We start from the raw sequence: 9,566 nt of genomic DNA on the forward strand, positions 1-9,566 counted from the left end.
ATAACATGTCAAAGCCCAAAGAAGTATATGTCTCAATCATTACATGCCTTGATTTCAACATGATTGACTGACTCTGGATTCAGCCTAAGGTACTGTTGAAGAAAAGGCAAGTGTACAGTATTGCAGGAGAACAATCCGGCTATCTTAATTAACCTTTATCATCTATCATTTGCATGTAATGTAAGAAAATTATATTGAACTCTAGAGCAGAAGAAATCATAATAAATTTTAAAGTGAATATACTGTACAATTGTGAAAGAGTAAAGCAAGAACCAAAAATACACTAGGCCATTCTACCTTTAATCTAATTAGGGCCCATACATGTCTGAACTTAAGGCAACTAAACCAAAGTACTATTCCTTTCATGACAGTCTTTTGCTTTGAATATTTTTTGTTGTATTATTTAAAGTTTCTAAAACATGTGTTTAATATTTAGAATTGAAAACATTGTCCATTGTATAGGTTGACTAAGAGTTAGCTGTCCTAAAAAGTACAACTATGTATTTATTGATGTATAACATATATTTGAATTGTCCCTTGTTTTTAAGTGTCTGATTCATATTATGTGCTTAAAAACAAAGATTAATTGCATAGTCATGGTACGCACACACAGTTTTATTGTAAAGCTGATGTATCCAATTTATTTTGAAAATTAAAAAAAATGAATTAAAAATTCAATGAATGGGCTTGTACCTGTTTATGCTTGTTACACTGAATTTCATTAACCCTATTTTATTTATTTAACACTAATAATTTCACTTAATCTGCTCCAAATGCTCACAAACTTCACCTAATACAAAGAAACTTGTAATTTCCTTTGCTGGTCTAGACCTTGCTTTCCATTTTGTAAGAAATCACAGCACTCAAGTGCCATCAATCCCAGGTGACTGCACGATTTACAGCTCATGATTTCATACATTTCAAATTCTGTTCAGTGCATTGATCAGGGACAAACAGTAGCACTTTCTACAGTCTTATTTACTATGTTTTTTATTCTTTGTAAGTCATTCTTTAAATATCACCGCAGTATTTTTTCCAGTAAATGAACTATTTAAGGAGAGAACTGAGTTGCACTGTAAATTGCTTTTATTGCTTTAAAAAGAACAGGTGTTGAGTTTTCTTTTTATTATATGTTTGTATTCAGCTCGTCCAAAGTTTACACGTACATGAAAGAATTAATATTTGGACTATAGCTACACCCATTATGAATAGAGTATAAAATAATAATAATATAAATAATTAATAGTATTAATTATTATTATTCATGCTCTGCTGAAAACTTTCATCTTCATCATCTGCAGGGTTATAACCTTAAAGCTGGATATCATTGGTATTTCACATTGAGATTATGGTACATAAAATTAATTTAACACTGAAATGAGTATGGTTCCTCATTAAACCATACTTAAATTATTGCTAGTCCTGTTGAATAACGATCTCTATTTCTTGCTTTGTGTATTAGTCTTACCTTCACAGGGGGTTTGACATATAACAACTAAAACGCCATGGACACCAAATGACTGTTAGCCCAGGAACAAATCTTACTGGTGGTCTGGGAAAAATAATCCATTCTTCTGTATTTGCTGCTTCAAAATTAGACCAAGATTGACAATGTCAAGACTGAAGCTTGATCACCTGCACGTACTTTATTACTGTTCTGCTTAAATTCCATAAATGGTTTATAATGTAATAAGAATGAGTAATAAAAGGATCTTTTATATAGATATTGCACAGGGTCTTTTTTTGTGAACTGGTTCTTATTCATTAACATTAAGTTTTCCAAAACTAATAGACAATATCAAACTCAACAGTATAACAGAACACTAGAACAACAGAACATTTCCCAACCAAAAGCCCTTTAAACAAGAATCATTACCTATGAAAGAAAAGTCATAAGGATTGTATCGCAGTAGCACTCTCAGGATACTCCTGTGTTTCTTGGCACCACGGATCCAATATATAGGAAAGTCTTTGTAAATTATTTCAAGACAGGATCCAGTGATGCCAAGACTGGGAATGCAGAGGCTCCCAAGCTAGAGGCAACATTTCATTCACTGTGGGGAGACCAGGCAATCAGACCCACCTCTTATCACATAGAGACTCCAAGATTTGAACTGTGCCCTATTAAGTGTACAAGGTGAATAGAAAGAATGCCCTTGTTTAGAGCATTGGACAATTCTTTCCAATTTCCACTGCTTAACTTTTTTTTGGATATTCCTTGAAGTTGGGTAAAAACATGCCTCTATCGTCCCACCAACTGATTAAACTATAGTGCAGGCAATAAACACAGAAGGAATTAAAAGTGCTCTTTTATTGAAAAGAACAGCTTAACTACTTACTGAACTCAGAAGGACTGCATGGACCAGCCAGCATAAAGAAAAAAAGTAATGTAATTGAGTGAAGTTGGGCGTGCTGACTAACAGGGGCCAGACACTTTAGGGTGGGAACCTGAGATCAAACATCCAAATAGGGAAATATGGGACAGCCAGCTGTGTACACCTGAATACCATGAACACAAACCTGACCTCCCCCCTAAGTAACCAGGAGTTAGCAATGTCCCTGATAGCTTCCAACTATCCCAGACAAGTTCCCATCTATCCCAGCATGCTCTCCTGGGGCTGACATCACCAGCCTCACTGCTTGTCTGCTCGGTGCCCCATCATTGCCTGATGAGGGCACTACAGTATACAAGGGGATAGCACATAGCTTTATATGAAACCATCAATGAGAGTTCAGATATGCTCTGTGAAGAAATATTAAGTGGTGCACGAAGACCGTCATAGGAAAGCAGAGAGAGAGGAAGCTGATCCCTTTGGTTTTTCAAAGATGTTCAGCTGTTTATGCACTGGGTAACTGGGTATGTGTACTGTGTCAGACACGAACTGCAGAACAAAGACACAAGTAAACAGTGTAGAGAGTAGAGTATGGTAGACTGTAAATCCCAGTATAAGTGAAGACCATCCTCTATAAAAAACATCTGCTCAAATGTGAATGTCAAGAAATAAAATTATGATTATATCAAACTGGAGAGTGGCAATGTCAAGTTTTCTGGGAATTGATGCATCTTTCCACTCGCACCGACATTAGTCATAATTGTAGAAACCTTGGGTAAAAATGCAATCTTCAATGTCTAAATGAAGCATTAAAATCAATTAAATGTTGAAGTCCATAGGGAGACACCAGGTTTTCCTTAAGTGAACACCAAGATCAAGGAATGTCAGGATTAAACTGAACGGACACAGCAAAACAAATGAGTAGAAGTTAGATCTACAGTATAATTTGGTCTTGCAAGTACCCCTACAGATCTTTTAGGGTGCAGAAAAGAAAATGATGGTGTTGAAGGAGAAATGATTATAAGATACAGATAAAAGTCCCAACTTGATCATGTAGACCTCCAGCCAGCCTTGGCAACTCTTTACACACAGTTTAACATCCATGTAAAGCAATGATATGGGATGACAACTCAGTCAAATTGCAGGATCTATGTCTTTTTTCAGTACCAGAGATACTGCAAACAATTTCACAGCCCTCCAAAATGAAGGCAGCATATATCGTCTCAAGTAGAAGATGAAGTACTGTAATTGGTATACAAATGTCAAAAATTCTAAGTGATTTACCTTTTATTGAACTCTAAACTGCATGTTTGAACCGTATGACTTAGAATAAACATGGTGTTTAGCTGTACAAGATCTCACAATGACACCTCTTGTGCTTTTTTAAGTGGCAAGAACATCTACAAAATGTTCATTGCTGTGGTATCTCAGAGATAACAAGTGGCTGTGCTGACTACTATTAAAGTAATAATTTTCAGGATCTTCAAGTCAGGCCTGACCACTTTGTTTTATGTTCACAGAGCATCTTTAATTCATTGACTATTACTTGTGGTTGAAGGTTGAAGAAGGCCGATAAGGTACTGTCTCTGCACAGTCTGGCAGCCTGTGGTAGTCTGATCAGGTGTTCCCTAGTGGAAATAACTGGTCATATCCTGCGCAGTCTAGTCATGGTGAGCTTGTCTTTGACATTGTCTTTGACAATCTCACTTTGCTTGCTTGTTTGACACTATTGGGCCTCAAAGTTCTGGGCTTTATTCCAAATATTCTTCATCCATCTGGTTCAGTCATGGGCCTTACTTTTACAGTAGTTAATATTGATATATTCAATTTCAACAAATAAATATATGACCATGCCATGCTTTTTGACTTTGAAATAACAGCCAGCTGAGAACCTGCCTTTAGCAGACTATGAATGGTGTTACGAAAATTAGTTTCATAGTCACAGCATCACCATGAAAATGGGAACTGGAAATAAGAGTATAAATACCCTAGATAAATCCAAGAGGCTTTTTATACCAAAATCAAAAATCTAAATTAAATACAAAACAAAGGAGCAAGCAAGAATTATAAACTTATTGATATAATTATGTGCTGTAAAAGAATTCTTGCAATGTTGAAGCACACAAACATTTTGAGACATTTTCTACTGGTGCCTGGAGAGTGCATTTCATCAGCTTTCATTGCCCTCTTCTTATCAGAGGATACCTCCTCTACAGTGTGTCACTATCATAAGCCCCACCTCTTAAGGACACTCCGGCTTTTCCTTGTTTGTCTTGATTTTTGCACCTGCCTCCTGTTCCAGCCCTTCCCTACAAAAGCCAGATGCTCCCACCATTCCAGGCTCAGCTTTGGAAGTTGGGCGTATAGGCAACAGCATAGGCCAGATCCAAGTTCAGCTTTTAACTTTGTCTTGTCTCTGTCATGGATGGACATTTGCATTCCCTGAATTTTCCTATGGACTCCCTTTGGACTTGTTTGCCTTGGACCATGCCCCCCCTGAGCACCAGCGTACCGTTGACACGCCCCCCTGTTCTTCTTCCAGCCCCTCTCCCAGTCTTTTTTCCCTGTGTTTGTTGCACTCCCTTCCGGATTTTATCGTCTGCATAGGGTCCTGAAAAACAGTTCGTGACACAATGTTTGCTACAAACCCAAGGTAAATTGTAATTCTCGCTGGTAGTGCCATTAATCACAATGTGCAATTACACATTGAAGTGCGGGTGACATTATCCCTGAAGTACTGTATATGAACAACAAGAAAATAGGGAAATTCAAAACAATTCTTCAATAAAAGTGTACTTTTTCTCTCCCTTTAACTGACTCTGTTAATGGAAATAATTTGATGATTTGATTAGATTGAAATAAAAAATAACAAAGGAACTAAAACATTTATTTTATCCATCTAAAATCACTGTGTCAAAAGGTTTCAGTATAGGGTTTGGACTATGGTTTTACACAAGTACAGGTATTAATCAGCAAACAAAAGAGGCTGTACATTTTCTATTGAATAACATCTGTGTAAAGAAACACCTACAGTATTAGCAGTGTGCTTAGCTTATTTATAACTGGATACGCAAACGTGCAGATAACTAAGATCTGAGATATTTTTTATGCTAATGACATGTTTAGGGTTTCCAACAGAGTGAAATATAATGTTGCTCCGGGTCCCTGTTATTGATGTTTGCAAAAGACTGTACTTAAAATGGAAGCAATTTAAAAATCTAAAAAGTGAGCTCTTGTTCCTGAACTTTATTCCAAATTACTGAAGCATGGTTTTGAACGGCTTTGTCTGAAAAGGTCCTGAACCTCTCATCATCACTTTGAGTACATCAACAGGCCATGAAATTGACTGTGAAGTACATTAGTTAGACATTGCTGTGCACTGAACAGGTGGGAGAAGCTGTGGTGTACAGTTGACTGAGTTCCAATCAGACTGGATGACTTAGGGTTAGAGCAAGGGACAAAAAATGATCTTACCTTGGCACACAAGGTACACAATCTGTAGCCACACAATCTGTAGCTTCGCCTTAAATCTGTTGCATTATTTACCTCATGAAAAACTAGAATAAATGATATATTCACCTTTATACCCTCCACAACTGTGCAAGTAAAGTTAGACTTTTTTTTTCCATTCCGTTTCCCATCCTTCTGCAAAACAAAATGCCGATCCTTCATTTTGTGTATGTGGATCACCCACATACCAGCACCCAGCTAATGTGAATTAGCTATACACTACATGAACTGCTGTACCTATTGCAAAAGTCCAGTTTGTCCAATGCACATGCTCATGCCACTATTTAAGGGTGTACATACTGTAATTGTATGTTCAGAAATATTGTATTGTATGTTACATACAAATGCATCTGTATAAAAATAAAGCAGTAAATAAGTTAGAGGTGTTCGGCAATTGGGAATACAGATCAATATTCATAGACAGCCATTGATGTTATAGTGACATACAGTGCCTTGCGAAAGTATTCGGCCCCCTTGAACTTTTCAACCTTTTGCCACATTTCAGGCTTCAAACATAAAGATATAAATTTTTTATTTTATGTGAAGAATCACCAACAGGTGGGACACAATTGTGAAGTGGAACGAAATCTATTGGATTTTTGAAACTTTTTTAACTAATAAAAAAATGAAAAGTGGGGCGTGCAAAATTATTCGGCCCCCTTGCGTTAATACTTTGTAGAGCCACCTTTTGCTGCGATTACAGCTGCAAGTCGCTTGGGGTATGTCTCTATCAGTTTTGCACATCGAGAGACTGAAATTCTTGCCCATTCTTCCTTGCAAAACAGCTCGAGCTCAGTGAGGTTGGATGGAGAGCGTTTGTGAACAGCAGTTTTCAGCTCTTTCCACAGATTCTCGATTGGATTCAGGTCTGGACTTTGACTTGGCCATTCAAACACCTGGATACGTTTATTTGTGAACCATTCCTTTGTAGATTTTGCTGTATGTTTGGGATCATTGTCTTGTTGGAAGATAAATCTCCGTCCCAGTTTCAGGTCTTTTGCAGACTCCAACAGGTTTTCATCCAGAATGGTCCTGTATTTGGCTGCATCCATCTTCCCCTCAATTTTAACCATCTTCCCTGTCCCTGCTGAAGAAAAGCAGGCCCAAACCATGATGCTGCCACCACCATGTTTGACAGTGGGGATGGTGTGTTGAGGGTGATGAGCTGTGTTGCTTTTACGCCAAACATATCGTTTTGCATTGTGGCCAAAAAGTTCAATTTTGGTTTCATCTGACCAGAGCACCTTCTTCCACATGTTTGGGGTGTCTCCCAGGTGGCTTGTGGCAAACTTTAGACGAGACTTTTTATGGATATCTTTGAGAAATGGCTTTCTTCTTGCCACTCTTCCATAAAGGCCAGATTTGTGCAGTGTAAGACTGATTGTTGTCCTATGGACAGACTCTCCCACCTCAGCTGTAGTTCTCTGCAGTTCATCCAGAGTGATCATGGGCCTCTTGGCTGCATCTCTGATCAGTCTTCTCCTTGTCTGAGCTGAAAGTTTAGAGGGACGGCCAGGTCTTGGTAGATTTGCAGTGGTCTGATACTCCTTCCATTTCAAGATGATCGCTTGCACAGTGCTCCTTGGGATGTTTGAAGCTTGGGAAATCTTTTTGTATCCAAATCCGGCTTTAAACTTCTCCACAACAGTATTACGGACCTGCCTGGTGTGTTCCTTGGTCTTCATGATGCTCTCTGCGCTTTCAACAGAACCTTGAGACTATCACAGAGCAGGTGCATTTATACAGAGACTTGATTACACACAGGTGGATTCTATTTATCACCATCAGTCATTTAGGACAACATTGGATCATTCAGAGATCCTCGCTGAACTTCTGGAGTGAGTTTGCTGCACTGAAAGTAAAGGGGCCGAATAATTTTGCACGCCCCACTTTTCATTTTTTTATTAGTAAAAAAAGTTTCAAAAATCCAATAGATTTCGTTCCACTTCACAATTGTGTCCCACTTGTTGGTGATTCTTCACATAAAATAAAAAATTTATATCTTTATGTTTGAAGCCTGAAATGTGGCAAAAGGTTGAAAAGTTCAAGGGGGCCGAATACTTTCGCAAGGCACTGTAAGTGATAAAAAAATGTGCTTAGGTTATCAACGAAAGACACTTAACATTAGCTTACTGACATGACCATATATTGATTGTTACAGCTATTGCTTTTTTCTTTTTATAGGCAGTATCATGTAATACCGTGTTAAGGTTTATTTTTCAGCCAATTCCTTTGATTTGAAATGCTTATTTCCTATCAACCTATCTTTCAGGCCCCATAATTCCCCATAATAAAAAAGCTTTGGCTTTGATAAGAATTATTTGAATACCACTCAACATTTTTTTTTACATTTTGAATAATCTTTTATTTAATAGGATGTATAATTTACATAATTATTTTAATGGCAGAAAATATGTGGACTATATGATTATTGAAAATAAAAGCCTGTTTAAAAATACTTTCTTTATAAAACTGCATGGAAGTCATTACAAAAAAAGGGTCACAAGAGGAGGCAAACTGACAAATAACAACAAAGACAGAAAAGGTGTTGGACACTTCACCTAACAATCACAAAAAGTAGAAAAGCATGTGATACAACACTCATTAAGGTACAAATAAAATAATTTGTAGTCTGGAACCTTGTTTAATGTGTAAGCCAAATCCAATATTGGTATAAGGGTGAAATTTACCCCAGTGGAGTTTAAAAGTTATTAAAAGTAAAACAGCTTTTATTACCTTTTATTACTGAGATTTAGATTCAACGTCCCACTTGCAAGTTTTGGATAGAAGAAGTAGATGTCTAAAAGACAACGAACAGCTAAAATAATCTCATTTAAAGTAAAAAATGACAGAAGATGTGTTGTAGTTTAGAATGCTCCTCTGCATTAAAAGTGGCATATTGCTGACTTATTTTGAAAGCAGTATAAATCCAGCGTACAGCACAAAAATTGTCCCCAGAACTTATGTCAATGATCTTTGCTTTTTACATTGTTCTAATATATAACTTTGGAAAATAAGAATAGTAACCACATACAGTATTACACAATTAATATAACGTGTATATAATAAGAAGGTAAGTTAATAACTAGGTGAATTTCTCTTTCACTAATAGTAATTAAATGTTGCACATGTTTATTATCTACAATAATTAAGTGCCAGGTAGTAATTATTTAAGAAAATAAGAAAGGCTAAAACACTAGGAGGCCATTTGGCCCACCTAACTTGATTGGTTGCTAGTAGGTAATTGATCAGAGGATCTTAGCAAGGCATTTCTTGATAGAAGCCAGGATAACAGCTTCAACAACTATTTTGTACAGTACATGTCTGGTTAGCTCCTAGACTCCCACAACCTTCTATATGATGATGCACAGGTTCTAGAAGCACTTACCCTTATTTTTTGATGGTGTCCCCAATTTCGTGTTTTACTGTTGGTCCTGAGGAAATCTTCTGGGTTATTTTAGTCAGTGCCTTTGAGGATTTTTAATGCTTGGGAGTTGTGTCATTATAGTTTTCTCTGTACTAAGACTAAAAAGACTTATTTCTTTTATTCTGTCAGCGTAAGACATTTGTGAGAGCTTTGTTAAAGGTCTATGAATAATAGCTCTTGTATCCTTAAGTAAACCTGGTAGAATATTAGAATAGATAGATAAGAGTTTTTCTTATCTTAAGTGCTTTAATGCCTCTGCCTTTTTATACTAATGTTATTTAGTATAGAGTCTTTTC

The sequence above is a fragment of the Atractosteus spatula genome, chromosome 1 (assembly GCF_055471065.1).
Source record: "Atractosteus spatula isolate fAtrSpa1 chromosome 1, fAtrSpa1.hap1, whole genome shotgun sequence".
NCBI classification, from domain to species: Eukaryota; Metazoa; Chordata; class Actinopteri; order Semionotiformes; family Lepisosteidae; genus Atractosteus; species Atractosteus spatula.